Source organism: Delphinapterus leucas, chromosome 2 (assembly GCF_059928025.1).
Source record: "Delphinapterus leucas isolate spDelLeu-1000000601 "Yukka" chromosome 2, BTC_Dleu_Yukka2, whole genome shotgun sequence".
NCBI lineage: Eukaryota > Metazoa > Chordata > Mammalia > Artiodactyla > Monodontidae > Delphinapterus > Delphinapterus leucas.
The window spans coordinates 22,414,369-22,432,810 of NC_143130.1; positions in this window are offsets into that span (position 1 = coordinate 22,414,369).

Genomic DNA, 18,442 nt, shown 5'->3' on the forward strand with positions numbered 1-18,442 from the left:
TAATTCATCTTTTCCCTCACCCTCAGCCCATGATAGAGGTTTAAACATAAATCACAACAGTGCTCACAAGACTTTTGTAAGCTGTGACATTTTCCTTTGCTTGAGTTTCTGCATTTCTTCTGGGTTCTGAATTATCCACTAAGGTTGATATTAAACTGTATTTTTGACTGGTCCTCATATCTCCTTAGGTTTCTATTGGCTGTGACAGTTTTTCAGAATTTTTCTTGGTTTTGATGACTTTGATAGTTGAGGGATATTGGTCATATATTTCATAGATTGCCCCTCAATTGAAATTTGTCTGATGTTTTTCTCATGATTAGACTGGAGTTGTGGGTTTGGGGAAGGAGGACCAAGGGGTAAAGTGTCATTTTCATAACATAATATCAAATGTACAATGCTGTCAACCTGACTTATCACTGTTGATGTTAACTTTGATCATGTGGCTAAAGCAGTTTTTGTCACTTTCTCTACTGAGCTTAGCCCCCTTCTCTCTCCCTCTCTGTCTCACACACACACACTGTACTCTTTGGAAGGAAGTCTCCACATGCAACCTATGTTTGAAGAGTGAGAGTTGTTTCACCTCCTTGAGGGTGGAGTATCTACACAAATCATTTGTGATTATTCTGCATGGAAGATGAGTATACTCTATATACTAATAGAATATAAGTATGGCTCAATGGATACTAATTTTATGTAGTATAAATACTACTTTATTTATTTTGTTACTCAAACTTCCACAGCTTTTGCCATTGAGAATTATTTTATATGGCACAGTGTATCTTTGCCATACCCCCATTATTGTGGGGTTTTATTTTGTTTTATTTTTGAGTACATCCTCACTTACTAGAACTATATGATGTTCTAGGATCATCTTATATATATTTGTTGTTCCAGCCATGGATTTAGCTATTTTTCTAAGGAGTCATGAGTTCTTCCAAGATCGTGGTAGTAGGTGTGCTTATTGCTACAGGATGTGATTGCTTTTAGGTCCTCTCAGCTGACAGAGCAAGTTAATATATGTGTATACTAATCCTGGTATAGTTTAACTACAGATGTAGTTATTTTTGGCTGTGGATATAGATAAGTGTTTCTTGACTAATAAGTTCACCTCAAACAGCACTATACCTCTTCACGTCTAGTGCAGTGCTTTATAGCAGAGTATCCTTCATTCTTCCCTACCGCCATTTATGACATTGTTAATATAAATGTATGCAATATATGTGTATATACACACACATATTTTGTATGTATTATATGTGTATTTTTGTATATCTATTAAATTATACATGTCAATGTATCATATATATTATATATGTACAGATATGTATTTATCCATTACATATGTACATATATATATATAATTCATAAGTATATATCAATATATATTCATCCATTTTTTAGTTTAAACTTCATAATTTTGTTGCTTTTAATCTCATATGTTATAACTAATTATTGTCATATCTATCTATTATTTTGAGATTGGTCTGAAAATCTCCCACTAAGATGTTGAGTTTGCCAATTCTTCCTTGAATTTCTGTCAATTTATTTTTTGGTATTTACTTGGAGACTATGTTCATAGATGAGTATATATTTAAAATAGTTGAATAAATCATTTCTTTTTTAAATTTAGAGATACTCTTTAGTCTTAATGCTCTTTTGACTTCAAAGTCTATTCTGAATAAATGTGTTATTTTGCTTAGTGTGTTTCTTTGATTTGGTAGCATCTTAAAAATAACATTTAGTTGAATTTTTAACTTTGAGCATCTTAACATTCCGAAGAATATTACACTGATCTACTCTGCCCATGACATCATGCTATTGGTCTTGGCGAGTAGAAAGTGATGAGTACCCTAGAAGACCTAACGTAGCAGATATATACCAGAAAATGGCAGATAAACATCACAGAAATTCAAAGTCTAGTCAGTTAATGAAATTTTTAAGAGTCCAATGGTTTGGGTGTTGTCAGGATATCACTTCTAAGATAATGGACAGGTAATAGTTACTCACATCCCCTGCCACTAAATAAAATACACAGCACTTTGTGAGTCTCTGTATATTTCGGAGACAGAATATACCACACATCAAATATGGTTCAGACTCATTCCTTTTTTGAGTAACTCAGAGGCTGATGGGTTTGAGGGGGGCCCAAAGCAAGAGAAGGTTCTGCCTCAGTTCCAGGTTTATTTATCCCTTCTTTTTGGTGATGAAATAAAGAACTTAAATAGTCAAAATGCTATTTTTGATAAAAAGTACAGACAGTGCATTTAAGTGAAGAAGCCATATATGCAAAAATTTGGGGATGGGGGTTCCTACATGCTCCAGTGTTGCTAAGAGACACTGAACACAAAATGCTTAGTTGTTTAATTAATAAATTAAGGAGCAGTAGTTATTAACCTACTAAGTTTCAGCATATAACTCGTGGAACAATGAGTGCATTTTCAAACAAGCAAAATTTTACTTAAGCATTCAAGAGCAATATTTTTCAAGCGAGAGTACTAATATAGCCTATGTTTATAGAATAAAATATATGCATTGACTTTGGAGTAAATGACACACGTTGAACATTTAGATGCACCCATGACTCAGAATAGGAAGGAGTGTTTATTCTCAGCGAAGAATTATTGTGACCAATTCATGTAAATGTAAAGGGAAAATCCAAAACTCCTTTCTTTTGATTAGGCCTAATTTTGATTTTAACAAAGAAAATTGGAAGCATTTGAAGGAACCAAGAGTTATTCCCAGTAGATTCTTTATATCTCTCCTAACCTCAGCCGTGCCTAACAATTGAAATGCATAGACTCACAGGGAAAGTAAGAAAGGAGATAAAAAAGAATGATTATTGGGCCTGACTAAAAAGAAGATCTTTTCAATGGTGAATGGCTGCTTGAAAAATAATTCATTGATTTCATTGGAATATGATTTTTATAACTTCCTTTATTCCATAGAAGTCAAGGAAAGATATAGTTATAAAAAGGTCTTCTGCAGGATTACATTAGTACCTCTGAGTGATTCACATGCAAATTCTTTTAGTTCGACTCAAAAAGAAGCCAGAGACATTTTCAATCAAGAATGTGCTCTTGGTTACATATGGTAAACTGCCAAGAGTTCCAGAAAGAGTATTAGGGGAAAAAAATTGACCCAAGAGTTGTTTTCTTTTTAAGTTTTGAATACACTTTTTTCATTGTTATCAAAAGTAAATTAAAGGAAATTTTGAGCTGATAAAAAGTTTTTATTTGGTTTTCTTTTTCTTTTGTTACCTTTATCCCTTATTTAGTATCTCATACGGAGTGATCTGTATATTCACAGTGAATAAATATGTTTTACTTCATTCAGCAGGCTTTGTGTTTGCAAGGCAAACTTTGTTGAAATGTTTACAGTACCAGAGAGTCAGCCTAAAATTCAGAAAACTGCTAGTAGGTGTATGGTGCTGCTTTGAGTATTGGGAGAATTGGTTAACTGGCCAGTCCTTGAAATTACCATTCCGAATTCTAGAGCATCTATCAATGTTCTCTTTAAAATTATAGAATGGCTTCTTAAATTGCATGCATTTTAAATAAGATTTTTATAACAAATTTCAGCAAATAAATATGTATGTATACTTATTTGAAAGAACTTAAAACACTGCCAAATACACCGGATTGTCTCTTCTTTTAAGCTCCAGCTGTTTCCCATCTCTGCATATGTTGAATTTTCTTTGTTACGTTAAGGGTCTATTAAACTCTGATATATATGTCAGGATTTCCAAATCCTGGGTACTTTATGGGCTGTAATAGAAACCCAAGTCGTTGATTGTGTTTCTCTCACTGCTGCTTTAATAATGAGTCAATAACGTGTGGTCCACCTTCATTTTTCCCAGCACTATTTTCAGTGATTTTGTACTTTGCATATACTCAACTCCTTTCTACTTCCTAGGTGTGTAATGTGCTGTGTCATCTATGACGTTAACAACCCTGGCGTCCTAAGGCCTCTCCTTAGAATGGCTTACTTGATGAGTGAGTTTGGGACAAGGAATGGGCATGTCTAACTTGTCGCCTTTTCCTTTTCTCTTTGGGATCTGCCTGCTCTCAGAAAGCACAGCTATAGTCTCCTTGCTACCCAGCAGTGAGGAGCTGGCAAGTCTTAGGGCTCCCAGTCCAGTGTATGGCTGAGTGGGTAAAACCCATCTATTCGTGTGTTATAGTATTCAGAAGCCCTGTGTTGTCACACACGTAAGCCACGTTCTTCAATGGCTTTGTCAGTAATAAAGAAGACATATTAATTTCCATTTGCCAAACATCCTTGTCCCTCAGAGGTGGTCAAAAATTTGAGCATGAAAAAGACATATTATTTATTAGACCTCTAATATACTAATAGCTAGTGTATTACTACACCTTTTCTCCACATTCCACAAACACACACACACAAGCACCACAAATATATATATATATATGCACATGTTTGCATTATATTTATTTTTTAATCTATCTATATATAGTAAAAAGTATGAGATCACATTGTTATTCCAATTCCTGTCCAGCCTCCCAGATTTATTTTCATTTTCCTGCTTTCTATATTTGTAACCCCCTATATTGACTCTAAGACACCTGATGTCATTATCTTTAATATATTTATGTACTTAATTAACCTCTCTCTTCATATGTTCTTGAGCTATTAGGATGAAATTTGTCCTACAAGCCATCATTAAAAAGACTGCTATTGAGAAAGCAGTCATTATAGAGTATGAATGAACAAACTTCTTAAATTCTATCTTGTGATGTTATTTAAAACAAATGCTATCATGCCTATCTTATAGATGAAGAAATTGAAAAACCAGAACATTTAGGTTCTTGCCGGGTAACACTGAAAAAGGTAGAGACAGCCATACCAGTATAATATAAGATCCCTCCTCCCCTATAAACTAACTCCTAAAATACGATGATAAAGGAAATTTTTAAAATTAACTAATATTAAAATATAATAATCTCTAAAATTTACTACTTTTGAGGAAGTGAGAAAATTAATGGGAATATAATCCAGGTCCTTATGATTATTACAGGATCATTAACCTGTTTAAATTCTTAAGACCAATATCATGCTAATTTAAGAAAATAATGCACATTCCATAAATATTTATTAAGCACTCTGTGCGAAGTGTTATTCCAAACATTGTATTAGCTGTGTCCCTAAAAGAATGCCACTAAGAGATTTTGGTTAAAGTTTTTATTATCTAAATTAAACCAAAGCACTTGTATTTTTCATGAGAAAAGTTACATTCCTTTCTTTTTCTCTCACAGAATAAAAAAAATAATGGCCACAAAACAATATTAACAACAAGTGGCACAGTTTCAATGTATTTTGCTTTATAAACTAAGAACTTATTTCTCCCAATCCTGATTTCTTCCTTTGATATAACTAACCTAATAAGTCTTAATGTACATATTCTTCTAGTTAATGTGAACAGTTTCCTTACATATCTGGCTTCAGTTTGGCAGATTTTGAATACTCAAAATATCATTATCAAATATTCTATATTTTAAAATGTGAATGTTGGGATTACCAGTAATTTTGCTGGTACTTCATCCATGGTAAATTGTTTAGAGATTAAAGCGTTTACCTGGGTCACTTTTCCAGGGATACTCACCTAAAGTTAAGCAGATAGCAACTGATCAGAATTGTATTTAATCCAATTTAAAGTCACTGCATGAAAATCCAGAGGAAATTTTCAAGGGAAAATTTAACTTTCAATTTAATGATCCAATGCATAGATCATTTCAGGTTTTCCTTTATTATTTTCATCCTGGACATGGATAGTTAGTCAGGAAAGAAAATGAAAATTTTCCCCTTAAATATTTTTCCCTGAGCCTCAAGAATGTGGTCCCCTCATTTGCCATATATATATATAATTGGCAATGCATGATTAGCAAAAAAGAAGGACCAAGGGTTCATTTGTGAGTGTCTATGTATCTCCATTTTGTTTCAGTTTTATGAGTAGTATTATTTCAAAATTAAAATTAAAATTCTAACTTTCTGTTTGAACTATCATTTATGAGATGTTTACTTTTTAACTTCGTACGAATAGAGTGTAGGCAAAAAGAACCAGTTGTAACTGCCCTTGGGTAGGAATATCTGGGAAAATTATCTATTTTAATACATTTGACAATAATTTCCTTTAATACCAAACGCCTGCTATGTGGTAGACACTGAACGAAGCTTACAGATCATTTCTTCTCAGTCCTAGCTTTGCTTTGGAATAACCTAGAGTGATTTTAAAAATACAGGGCATGGGTAAGTCCCTATGGATTCAGGCTGCTCTGGAGATACAGGCTAAGCCTTTGAAAATCCAAAAGGTCCTCCCCTGATTTTCATATGCAGCCAAGATTGAGACCCATTGAAAACAGGGAAATAATATTTCTAAACAGAGAGAATCTTGGTTTGTCAGTGACTCAACAGACTTCTCTCCTAATCTGACTTCTCTTTCGCCCTACATACTTTAAGCTCCATTAAGTCAGGGATTTGGTCTATTTTGTCATAGTCTCTGAGAGCTCAGTATAGTGTCTGGCTGAGTAATTGCTTAACCAATAGTTGTGGATGAATGCAAATGGTTTTTGAAAGATAATGTAATTTAATCTCCTATCTTTAACATTTATATGTGGATAGCTTTTAAATCTGTGTCTCTCATCATATCCTTCTATAAGTAACTGGGCCTTTAAAATATTCACAGTGGTTTAGTCTTTTCTTCATAAATGCAATGTAGGACTATTGAGATTTATAATAGCAGCAGCACTCTATTTCAATTTACAGATACTTAAACTGAGGTTTGGAGGTCATATATTTAATAAATAGCAGAGACCAAACCAGATCCAAATATTTTTGGTCCCTGAGTCTATCACAGCTAATATACCATATTAATAATAGTTTAATATTCTCTGTAGGACCAAATGACGTTGTCATCACTTGATGCATTGGTGAAATACACCTGGTTTCACAATTCATCAATTTTGAGTCCTGGCTCTAAAGTAACTCAGGATCCACCAATCAGAGGCCTTGACTGAATTCTGTTCTAATTTTCCTAAGTCTTGCGACCAATTAGGGTTGTGTGGACTCTTCTTCAGTATGTTAACATCCAGCCTTGAAGGTGTTAAACGTGTCAAAGAGACATCACTCTCTTTCCACGGGATTGTGAGGTTTAAACAGTAAATACCTCAATATTAGAGGACACTGATGTCTTCAAATAATCTTTTGAGTTTCCCTTGCACGTCATATCTCAACTGCCAAAAATGAGACAGCATGAAGAACAGAAACCAATGCCACGAGCTGCCCTGGATGTATCCTGTGATGGCTTGTCTGCAGGCGGAAAGATGAAAGTTACTCTCCTGAGCCCTGCAAGTACAAGGCTGGCCCAAATCCTCCCCGATAAGCATCAAACTGAGACAACTAGCTACAAGAAATTCCTCCAGCAACAGAATAAATATTGGCACGCCAAGAAATAATCTACTGTTGGGAATAGAGGCACTGAAAATCATCCAGTGACTAGTCAATCCCAAATTCATTGGCAAATCCTCATCCTGACACAATCAGGAGGATGTCAAAGTAAGTATATTCTCAGTCAATATAAAAACAATTATTCCTGGGTTTTTCCTCCTGTTGGCAGTTCTGTGCTTTCCCATTTATTGCTCCAGAGTTGTTCTTGCTACACATTTACTCTGGTACTAGAGTTGATTTAACCAAGAGAGTCACTGGGTACTTGCTGATTGGCCAGTGGCACAGTTTGCATAATCCCACCCTGAGATTGACTGGAAGAACTGTTTTGCAGGGGCATGGTCCCCTACCTGGTAGCAATACATGACTTTCTCTGTGGAACGAAGCATTGCAGTGCAACAAAGAGACAGAACAGAAGAAGTACGTAAACCCCAGTCCTAATTCCAGCATTTTCACTGTGTTGTGTAGGAACTAATTTTGCTTTGCAAAACTCACATACTGTTACGTGGATAGAGTATGGTATCTCCGGTGCGACTGCTTTCAAGATTATAAATTTATATGGAAAGGGGTTCTGTTATTGATATATATGCTTTATGAAAGCTATTTTTATGAGATTTTTGCTGTCATTTCTCTTTGAAATAGACCTGTATCACTTAAATTACTTTGCATTCATGAAGACAGATGGGTAAAGAGCATGGTAGCCCTCTCACAATAGTTGCATGGATACTTATTATTATTAAGTACTGTAACATTTTAGCCATTTCCCCTTGCTTTTTAGGCCTCTCCATGTTTTTGGACAGATTTTATTTTTGTAGTCAATACAATTAAAAAACTTACACCACAGAACTAGCTTATCTTTTTGCCCCAGAAAAACAATGAAACATGAACAACTCTGATCTTTTTGTTGAAATCATAACTATTGTTCAGGTAAATAAAATAGCTTAATGCCTTGGCCAAAACAAAAGTGACATTTGTGCCTTCCTATCTTATACTAAATCCAACTGATTTATGATAAGCATTTAAATATAATCTTTTAAATATTATTTTATTGGCTGTGAATAAATACTCCTCTTATTTCCATGCCCCATGAACCTTGTGTCATTTAATATCCATAATTCCTAGTCTTCACTAAAATTAACACTACGATTAATACCACTTAGCAAGTAAGAGATGATAGAGCTGGGATAGATACCTAGACCCAGAATTTTCAATATATTATCTGCCCCTGATAAAAATGCTTTACAGAATCATACTAATGCCAAACTCTGGTGGTAGTAATAGGCCCTAAGAAACAAGTCTTTTTCTTCTCATGTGTCATTCTGAATCATATTCCGTTGTACAGTAAACCTGGTCATGTACAATGATGAGAGTGGCTTAATTTATTTAATTTCTGCTCAGAATGTTATTTCATCACTAACCAGCTAGTAACAAAATAGGGTTCCACATTTTCTGTAAGTTATATGTAGACAGACTAAATAGAAACACATGTCAGCTGTAGATTAAGATTCAGAAACAGCTGTTCTCTAATCTGAGGCATCCATAAGGACCCATAGGATGCCTTTTAAAAAGTAATTTGCCAGAAATGAGCTATGAAGAGTAGAAAGCTGACTGAGATTACTCAAGGTTTAGTATGGAGTAGTATATGAATAATCATACTGTAAAGATCATTGACCACACAAAACACAAAATCTTCCAACAAAAATTTAAAAATTTTCAGTTTTAAACTAACCAACTTTCAGTTCACTATGAACCTTGAAAATTTCACTCATGTTTTAAGTACTCTGCCCTCCTTGCAGTTTTGGAAGCACAACCTTCTCTCTCTCTCTCTCTCTCTCTCTCTCTCTCTCTCTCTCTCCTCTCTATCCTCTCTTCCAGTTTCTATCAAAGTCAGAGATATCCATGAATCCAAGGAACATTTTTTACCTTTATTCCTTTTTAATATCAGTGGGTATATCTCAAATAAGAACTCAGCTTCCTGGAATATCCAAGTAGTTTTATTAGCAGAAATATGTTTCGCTCATGAAATTTTTTTATTAACTGTGCATACCTACCTGCTGTGCATCAGCAGATTCACTGATAATAAACGTTGTCAGTAGTTCGAATTTCGTTACATCAAAAATAGGGAAATCAGGCAAGCATTTGTGATATTCAAGGGGTAAATCTACTTTTCCACTTGGCGACTTATGCTGGAATCATCTATCCTTCGTGAGTTATCCATATGGAGAGTCACACTGGCTTTGCCTATATTATTTGGAAACTGTCAGTTTATCTGTGATCTACTCTTTCTTTAATATTCTTTGCTTTGCTATGGATATTCACTCCTGCAGCTCAGTACTCCGAGTCAATTCCTTTGTTCCCATAAGACATACATAAATCTAGGCTTGCGTTTACTATGGCCTCAATCATATTAAACACCCATTACCAACCAAAAGAGAAGAAAGTAGAGAAAGAAAGTCAACATTTAATATTAACTGAACATTTTAGGATGTTGGCCTAAATAACCAGTAGAGGTCTCTGCTGCTCTATGTAAATGTCCCTTAAGGGCAAAGCAAAATGCCTTTAAAAAAAAAAAAAAAAAGCCTTTAAAAAAGTGCATGGGCCAAATTGTGGTGTGGTCAGCTGGAGTGTATTAGAAGAGGAACATATTCTTTTAATGGTGGGAAGAGAAGAATAAAAGTGAAGGGAGAGCTGGTGCCAAATATTCGGGGTCTGGCAGGGTCTGATGAAGGAAGTGCCCGTAAGGTGAGGTGCGAACGTGAAGCAAATTGCACGGGAGGATTTAAGTTAGCCTCCAAGTAAGGAATATCATTAACTCCAGGAAGTCCAGTTGGGATTGCATCAGGGTAATGGGTACTCAGAGTTGGAGATACACAGTATCAAATTCGCCAGAGAATTATGTAGATCTCCAGCTACCATGTGGTTCAGCTGCAGTAATTCTGTCCCAAGGAATAGCAACATGAAACATGCGGCTCAACAATTCTAAAGGAACTGGGTATCAAAATGCATCAAGGCAGGGGTTAGTCACACAGGAACAAATCAGGGACTTAAATATTGCCTTTGTTCTAGAAGGTTAGAATATTGTTATAGAAAGAGAAGCTAACATCACTTGTTAGAATTGGGTGTAAAGATCAGCGCCGTACAGGTTAAGTAGTAAGATTGACCAGAAGCTGAATCACTTGAATGATACATATCTGTAAACTCCCTCTGCATGGGAATCAGACTGAATTCAGATCCTGTGGGTCGTCTAAACCTGCAGAACTGAGTGCAGTTCCTCCAGCTGTACAGGATTAGGTCCCTAAGCAGCCCAGTACAGGCCAGACTTAAACCTGGTTGTAATGGTTCCTCTGTGTTTTTTCTTTAATCTTAACTGTGGATTGAAATAATCCACAAAATATTGGGATTCTCACCCATGAAAGGGAGAGGAGGAAGTAGGATTGGGCAAAGGGAGAAGTAGAACTAAGATGTAGGTACAGTGAAGTCTTGGCTAATGCAGTGGAGAGCTCCAGAAAGAGTAGCACCCATCAGAGCTGTCACACAGCAGGCTGGGCTTTGTCCCTCTCCCTCCCTCCCGCCATTCCGTCACCATCACCATATACAGGTTGCCCAACAGGGGCACAACCCTAGGGGATCTTTCAGATAGAAAACTAGAAGCCATTCTTTAAAGGCCATTGTTACTTTAAGAAGACAGAGGACAAGACTGCAAAGGGATTCAACCACTGAATTTGACAAGAGAACATTGAGAATCTTGGTGAAATTAGTTGTTCTAGATTGATGAAGCCCAAGTCAGGATAAAACAGGTTGCACAAATACTATTTGGGAAAGAAGAGATTTGTTAACATGAGGATACAATCTTTTTGGCATCCGAGGACTTGTTAGAATGTGTGGCTATTTTCTGATTCTCAGTGAGCCAGCAAAGAAACTCCGGCATCTGTTTATAATATTTCCAAGTGTCCTCATGGAGCAATCAATAATCAGTGAATCAGATCCTTTGGAATTTTGTTTTTTTTAGTGGGATAGCGAGTGGGTGTTATTGGAGAACTAATGGACTGACAGCAAAAGTAATCTGTGGTTTCTAATTAGATGAAGCCTCAGTTAACAATCTCCTCACTAAAAATTCATGAATCTTCAGTCTTCCTTTTAAATTCCTCCAGTCTCCACTCTCCACCTTTTGGGGGGGGTCACCACCAATGAGTAAGAAATGGAAGTTTTTATCAGCTTAGTTAATGACAGAATACTTCAGGAGGTACTATTCAACAGACTGTAGGATGTGACCAACAGAATCTGAGGTATTCATTCTAGCCTTAAATGATCATTACCGCAGCCCCGACTGTTGTGAAGTTACCTAATCTCTTGGGGCCTCAGTTTCTTCATCTGTAACATGATTGGTTTGGAATAGTTATGTCAAGCGCCATTCAGCTCTAAGACTCTATAATTAAGGTTTTTGAAAGTAAACCATATTTCATAATCACTTTGCAAGTTAGATAGAATTTTGTGAGCTTGCTTTGGAACTTAACCTCCACATACAACATTATTTCTATGCACACAAAATATTCCCAATCCCAAATTAAAAATAAACAGTGTTAACCTAATACATTTATCGTGTAAACTTTGCTTGTACTATAAGCATTTTTAAGAAAACCTTATTAAATTTGTGATCATTTTATCCACAAGATGTCACTGTCTGCCACAGTTTGTTTTATAATCAGCCTGCTTACTTACTTTCCCCATGGGGCTTTATGATATAGCATGCCCCATGTTAGAGTCACGCACATTGAGAACTAAAGATTTTGTTATAATTTCGGTGTTCAGTGAGCTCCTATGTATAAGTAGCAGATTTCAAAGGTAAATATACATATATCACAATAATATGTTCTGAAAAAAAAATCCTTTTAACCTTATCTACTGACTTTTAATTAAAAAATGTTTTTGATATATAATTTTATGAAAGAATCATAGGAAAAGAATCATAAAACACAGAAGAATATTTAAGAGGCTGAAAATAATTCTTATAGCAAAACACAGTATCTTCTAAGAAAATTAGAAAGGATGTTTGCTATGTCTTGTGATTGGTCTAAAATGACAAGGAAAAAGTTTTGGCTAAATGCAGAGTGTACTTTGCAGTAGAGTTTGATATCACCTGGGCGTATAGAAAGCACTTGGCATTTCTATCTATTTATATAAGACTGACAGTGCTGTAGACTTGGCTCTTCCCTGGGCCTTTATGCAATGGCTGTGCCTTTGTTTACAAGGCTTTTCTCAGCATCTGTGCCTCATTAGCAATACCAGAACTCAATTACACCGCCCCTTCTGGTTGAGGAACCTGAATGACAGTGTTGAAGCCTCATTAAAATCATTCATGCCACCTTGCACCCCAGAGTGGAACGTGTGAACATCGAGTTTAGTAGCTGATATAAAAAAGTATTTCACTGTGTGACAGTTGAACCTGTAAAGCATTCCCTTGGCATAGACTTTGAGGATATTGTTGGTAAAATGACCTTACTTTGAATTGCCTAAACTCAGATCACAATTATCAGTATAATCTGACTCCTAGAATAAAGATTCAACATGTTAATCCTTACGGCTGCTAACAGCTGTAATCAGATTCTTTGAAATGTTTCCTAATCATATGTGGAGAACTGGCAGCTCAAGCATAACAATCAAATTAAAAATCTCTGTTTTCAAATAAACATGTAGTATTTGGGGAGGCCACGGGATGTCAGGCTACACTCCAAAACCGTTACATGTGTTCAAAGCCACGCTCATTTACCTCACATTTCTCTGGATTTGAAGTTATAATAGGTAGTTTTTATATTCTAATCTTTTGGAGGACTATTGATTTCATCTGAATCTAATTACATTTTTCAATGGATGTATAGATAATTTTTTAAAAAACATAGATTTTGTTTTCTTGTTTGATAGGCCCACATACTTACTGGTTTTAGATGACTTTTCTATTAATGTTAATATTTCTATATTAAAGAGAATGAGTGAAATAAACAAAAAGCCCCTTCCTCCCTCTTCTCATGTGAAGTTTGTTATTTGGCATATTGCTTGTCTCAACGACAGCATCACCATAAAGAGAACTGAATTTCTCTACTATTCTCAGGTTCTTTCTGTGGTTTGCATTCTGTCAGCCTTGCTAATTCTATGTCCAGTAATTCATCTTGGCTAAAGACTAGGAAATCTGACAGAAGCAGTAACAGTGGGATATACTGGAAACAACAGGGACCAGGCATAAGAGACCTGGGTTCAAATCCTTGTTCTGCCACTTTTTAGCTGAGTGACTTCAAGAAAAGTTGTGCATCCCCTCTTGGCTTCAGATCTAAACTTTACAAAATTAACATACTGACTGCTTTCACAGAAGTTTCATGAAGGCAGTGGTGTCTTATTTTATTATTGCCAGTTGATAGCCAGCATCTTAGAGTTGTGTTAAAATTTTAGGAGCAGCAGTTTCATTTTTCCATCAGCTATATTCCCAAATTCAGCCCAGAGCAGCTTTATCCACTGACCGTAGCCTTTACCAACAGGATGTTTTTGCTGCTTGATGAGGGACAGAGATGAAACTGCATGAAAAGCTGGAAGTAATCCATTTGCTAGGCCCAGCTCACTCAACCAGATAGAAAGCTGGGCATTAGCACAGTACCCTAGAGCATGAGTCTGGCATGCAGCTCGTTGCCTCCTTGGCCCTGAGTCATCTTTCAACCTGCTTCGGCACGTACTGGCTTTGTTTCATTCTTCTTCCCCATGGGCAATCAGAACGTCTTTGGTTAATGTGCTGCCAGGCTAACAGAAGGCACAGCTGTTCTGTCCCTGGCTATTACTGGTGTCCATCTTTGGTGCCATGTAGGATTTGCACTGAGGCAACTGGTTATGTGCCCATGGTCATCTTGGTCCTTAGCATCAGTCTGTAAACAGGTAGCATCTGTGGGAAATAGAGACATCCCTGGTTCCTGTATCCTTAAAGAACTTAGACACCAACAGACAACAACTTCTGCATTTCTTTAAGTGTCCCAGAAATCTTAGGACATAGTCTTAACATTGACTTTGAGCTCTCATCTCTTCTCATTATCTAATCTCGCTTCAGAAATTAAATCAAAGTGAATCTTGCTCTACTGCATTTGTGAGGCAGACAGATTTAACTTTAAAGTACTTATCAGCTAACCAAATCTTACCAATTGATTGTGGAGAAAAAAGAGGAATGTAGTGACCTTTTCTTCATGGCCACACTCTTGGCTTGGACTTGGAGCAGTCAAGGCCTCTGTACGTGATAAACCTAACTTCCCTTTAAATACAGTGGTTTCTCTGGACATTCTGATCTTTCCTCACCTAAAAGATCCCATTCACCTCTGCATCCCTGTCAACCTGGGTGTGTCCAGCAATGAAGAAACTGAGACTGCTGATGGATTTGCAGAGTCTATAGAGTTTTTCTGGATGGCCAAAAATGTGGCTGTATTTCAAGTTATTGTGAAAAGAGATGAAGAGGTGTGTTGTAAACATTGCTGTCCATCATTAACAGAGATATTCATCTTTATTGAGAGATGGAGATGTGTGTTGTAAAGATTGCTGTCCATCATCCAGAAAATATATCATAAAAGATTATTTAAGACAGCATGAGCAGGCATGTTACTTTAATTATTTTACTGAGCAGTAATTAACCCTGTGTAGAATATAAATATAACTTTGCAATATGACAGTAGTATAACTTCTTCAGTATATTTCAGCCGAACATTTGATTGGAGAGATATATTTTAATTGTTAAAGATTGCTGGCAGGAACAATATTTTTCTCCTACTTGTACCCCATTATGTTAACATGTGCTTTATGGCTTGACTGGGATTAATTTATTGATTTGGGGTCACAATACCAATTTTAATTCATTACATTTTACGTCTTCATTTGTTGAGCTAATAATCCACAAACTCTAGAGAAATTAAAAGAAAAAATCTGTGAGGCTGCAGTACCAAGTATCAAAGAAAGGATCTTCCTCCCCATTATAATTGTTCGGGGCAATGTTTATTCATCTGCTCAGGGGAGCCCATCATTTTGTACCTCCCTATGCCTGTTCACCAGTGGCAGATTCCACCTATGGTATTTTTATTTGTCTGATGAGCTAAAGAAAATCGTGGGATTAATTTACTTGGATAAAGGAGCACAGTGATGAAATAGGCAAATGTTTCATGTTATTCAGAACTCAAACGAAAACCTTTACTTTCAAAACTACTCAATTCATTATGAAAAAAAAAAAGAATGGCTTTTTACATCTGAAATTTTCATTAAAAATATATTCAGACAGTATATAATTCTCTGGCAAATGTCTGGTATGTATCATCATTTAAATACAAATCAAGCTTCCTTTAAAATTACAACCTCACACCTTGGGTTTTTGAGCAGTTGGCATCAACCTCCTAGTTTACCTCTTGTCATCAACCCAGGGTAGTTTTTATCATGTTAAACGATCATAAGTCAACTTTTGCATGTAAATTTCTATCGTTTTCTTTCTTTTTCTTTTTTTTGGTTGAGGGGTATATAAGGATTGCAGGAATTAGCCTTTTGACAGTTAGAGATGAAATGGAAATAAACTTTGGCCAATAAACAGTGAACGGTGACTTAAGGCATCAAGTTAGAATTAAATTCATGGTACTGTAAAATAGTAACCTCATTGAGGATCAAAGTCATGCTTTTTTATCCAGCGCTTCTTTGTGACAAACATATTATGTCAGCTCCACTAGCTCATTTGTCTGCCGCAGTTCCACTTTATCAGGCTGGAGTAAAAAGAATTGATGTGTCTGGATAGATAAAGTAAATGGAAACTCAGGACTCATTCCAATATGCTGTACTTTGATATATTTTGCAAACCTGAGAGCAGCTGGTGTAACACTAGTTACTGTTTGTATTTAAATATTGTACGTTAGAAGACCTTTGAAAAGGTGTTTTATAATGTTCTTTTTTTCCCCCCTTTTTAGCACCTATTGGCTTTCAGATTATTCTTTTTTCTTTCAATTCCTTATTGTGTTCACAAATATTTTCAGAGCCTGCTCTTTCAGAAACTTTTGTCTCATTACCAAGTCAAGTAGAACAAGATCCTTTACAAAGTGCTAATGGAAATATAATTTTAAATTGTAATAGTCATTTGCCTTTACCATATATCGTCATTCTTTACTATATTAGATCGGGGCTTTCTTGAATTAATAAGGTTTATTTTCCAAAATATTCTGTTTTCAAATCTCAGTCCTTCTGATTGAATTCCAAAGTGCTACCAAATTTAGCTTAACAAATGTATCTTCTTTAACTTTAGATCAAGAATTAATAATAAATACATTTATTTTCATATAAAATTACATTTTGACATAAAATATTTCATCAAAATAAAAATATTTAATATGTTTTAACAAAACCAAAGGAGCTACCAAAAATTACAAATACTAGAACCATAATGTTTCTCAAATTATTAGATTCAAACAAGTATTGAAATGTGGATAATGACACTAAAATTGCTGGTGTTTTATAGGTTTGGATGGCAGACATGTTTAAGATTATAATAAGGTACAATGGGGAAAAAGAATAAGTTTTAATAATGAATAAATTCCTGAAAATTATTTCTGTACTTTGTCATTTCTTTCCTTTAAAACTTTTTTATACCATCAAATTAAAATGAATTATTGGGAGTATCACTTGGATAATTGAAGCCCAGACGTTCCTGTTTCATTATTTGTATGCTTTAAGTTGTGTGGGGTTTTGCGGGGGGGTTTGTTTTGATTTATCTTAATAAATACTCTGCTCTTTCATTCTGGACTCTGTTACACATGGTTAAAATCTTGATTTAGAATTAGAGGGCGGGAGTATAATTATGAAACCTCTGAATGAAGTTGAACTGGTGCCAGATATTATGCGTACTAAGTACATTAATAGAAAGAGATAGGGGAGGCTGTTGAGACAGGGCGGTATCAGGAATGAGTGGCTAAAGTGACACACAGATCTTTCTTTTACCAATACATTTAGGAGGAGCTAAATCAGCTACTGATAACTCTGCTGATTATGGGCTTTCTCAGGCTGCCTTTAGGAAGAACAGGGAGACACGATGGGCAGCTCTTATCCCTGAAGAGGAACTTGATCCTGATGGAAACATTCTAATGGAAAATGTGGTGTTGGGATGAGAGTCTGTGCTGGAGTGGCAGCTTGGCCCCAAAGTCACTTACTGTCATCTGTGTGCCTCCTAACTTGAAATCTTCAGACAGATTTTTACACGTAGGAAAAAATGCAGTGATATAAAATGGCCAACATAGGGTCTACATTTCTCTTGATTCCTCACTCACATGTCAATTAACATTTGTCTTTAGAATACAATAGACGTTTTGAAAACATAAGTGAGAAAACAAAGGTATCTTCATTGCTCTCCTTAAAAATATGCTGTATGTTTGATTTTTATTGTAGATATTGCCAGAATATTTTAATCCAAAGGAAAAAAAACAGTGTGAAAGAAGGCAGAAAAAGCAAATTAGTATGTAAAATGTATCCATGTAAAAATAAATGTATTTAAAAAGTATATTTTAACATCAACCTTTCAAACATGGATGCTGAATTTTATGAGTTTAATCGAATCGAGTTTTTTTCAATAATGTACAGACTCAAAAATTTTTTTAAATTATACTTTGAAAAACTCTTATTCACAGAGATGGCCCTTGGCATGTGTGGGATATATAATCAGGATTTAGAATACACTGACAAGGGCAAAAATGTCATATGTGACAAATACATACATATCTATATACTTTTACACTGAAACAAAATGATAAAGATTCTAATCCTAGCAACCAAGAAGGTCTGTCTTTGTTTGGAAGATAATTTGAAGAGCATTTTGATTCCTATACGTCTGTTATTATGAAAAGTAACAATGAAAAAAGAGAAGCAAAATAAAAAGAAAGTATTCAAATGCTCTAAAGAGTATGAGGATTTCATGTTAACGGAGCTCCAGTCAAATTGAGCT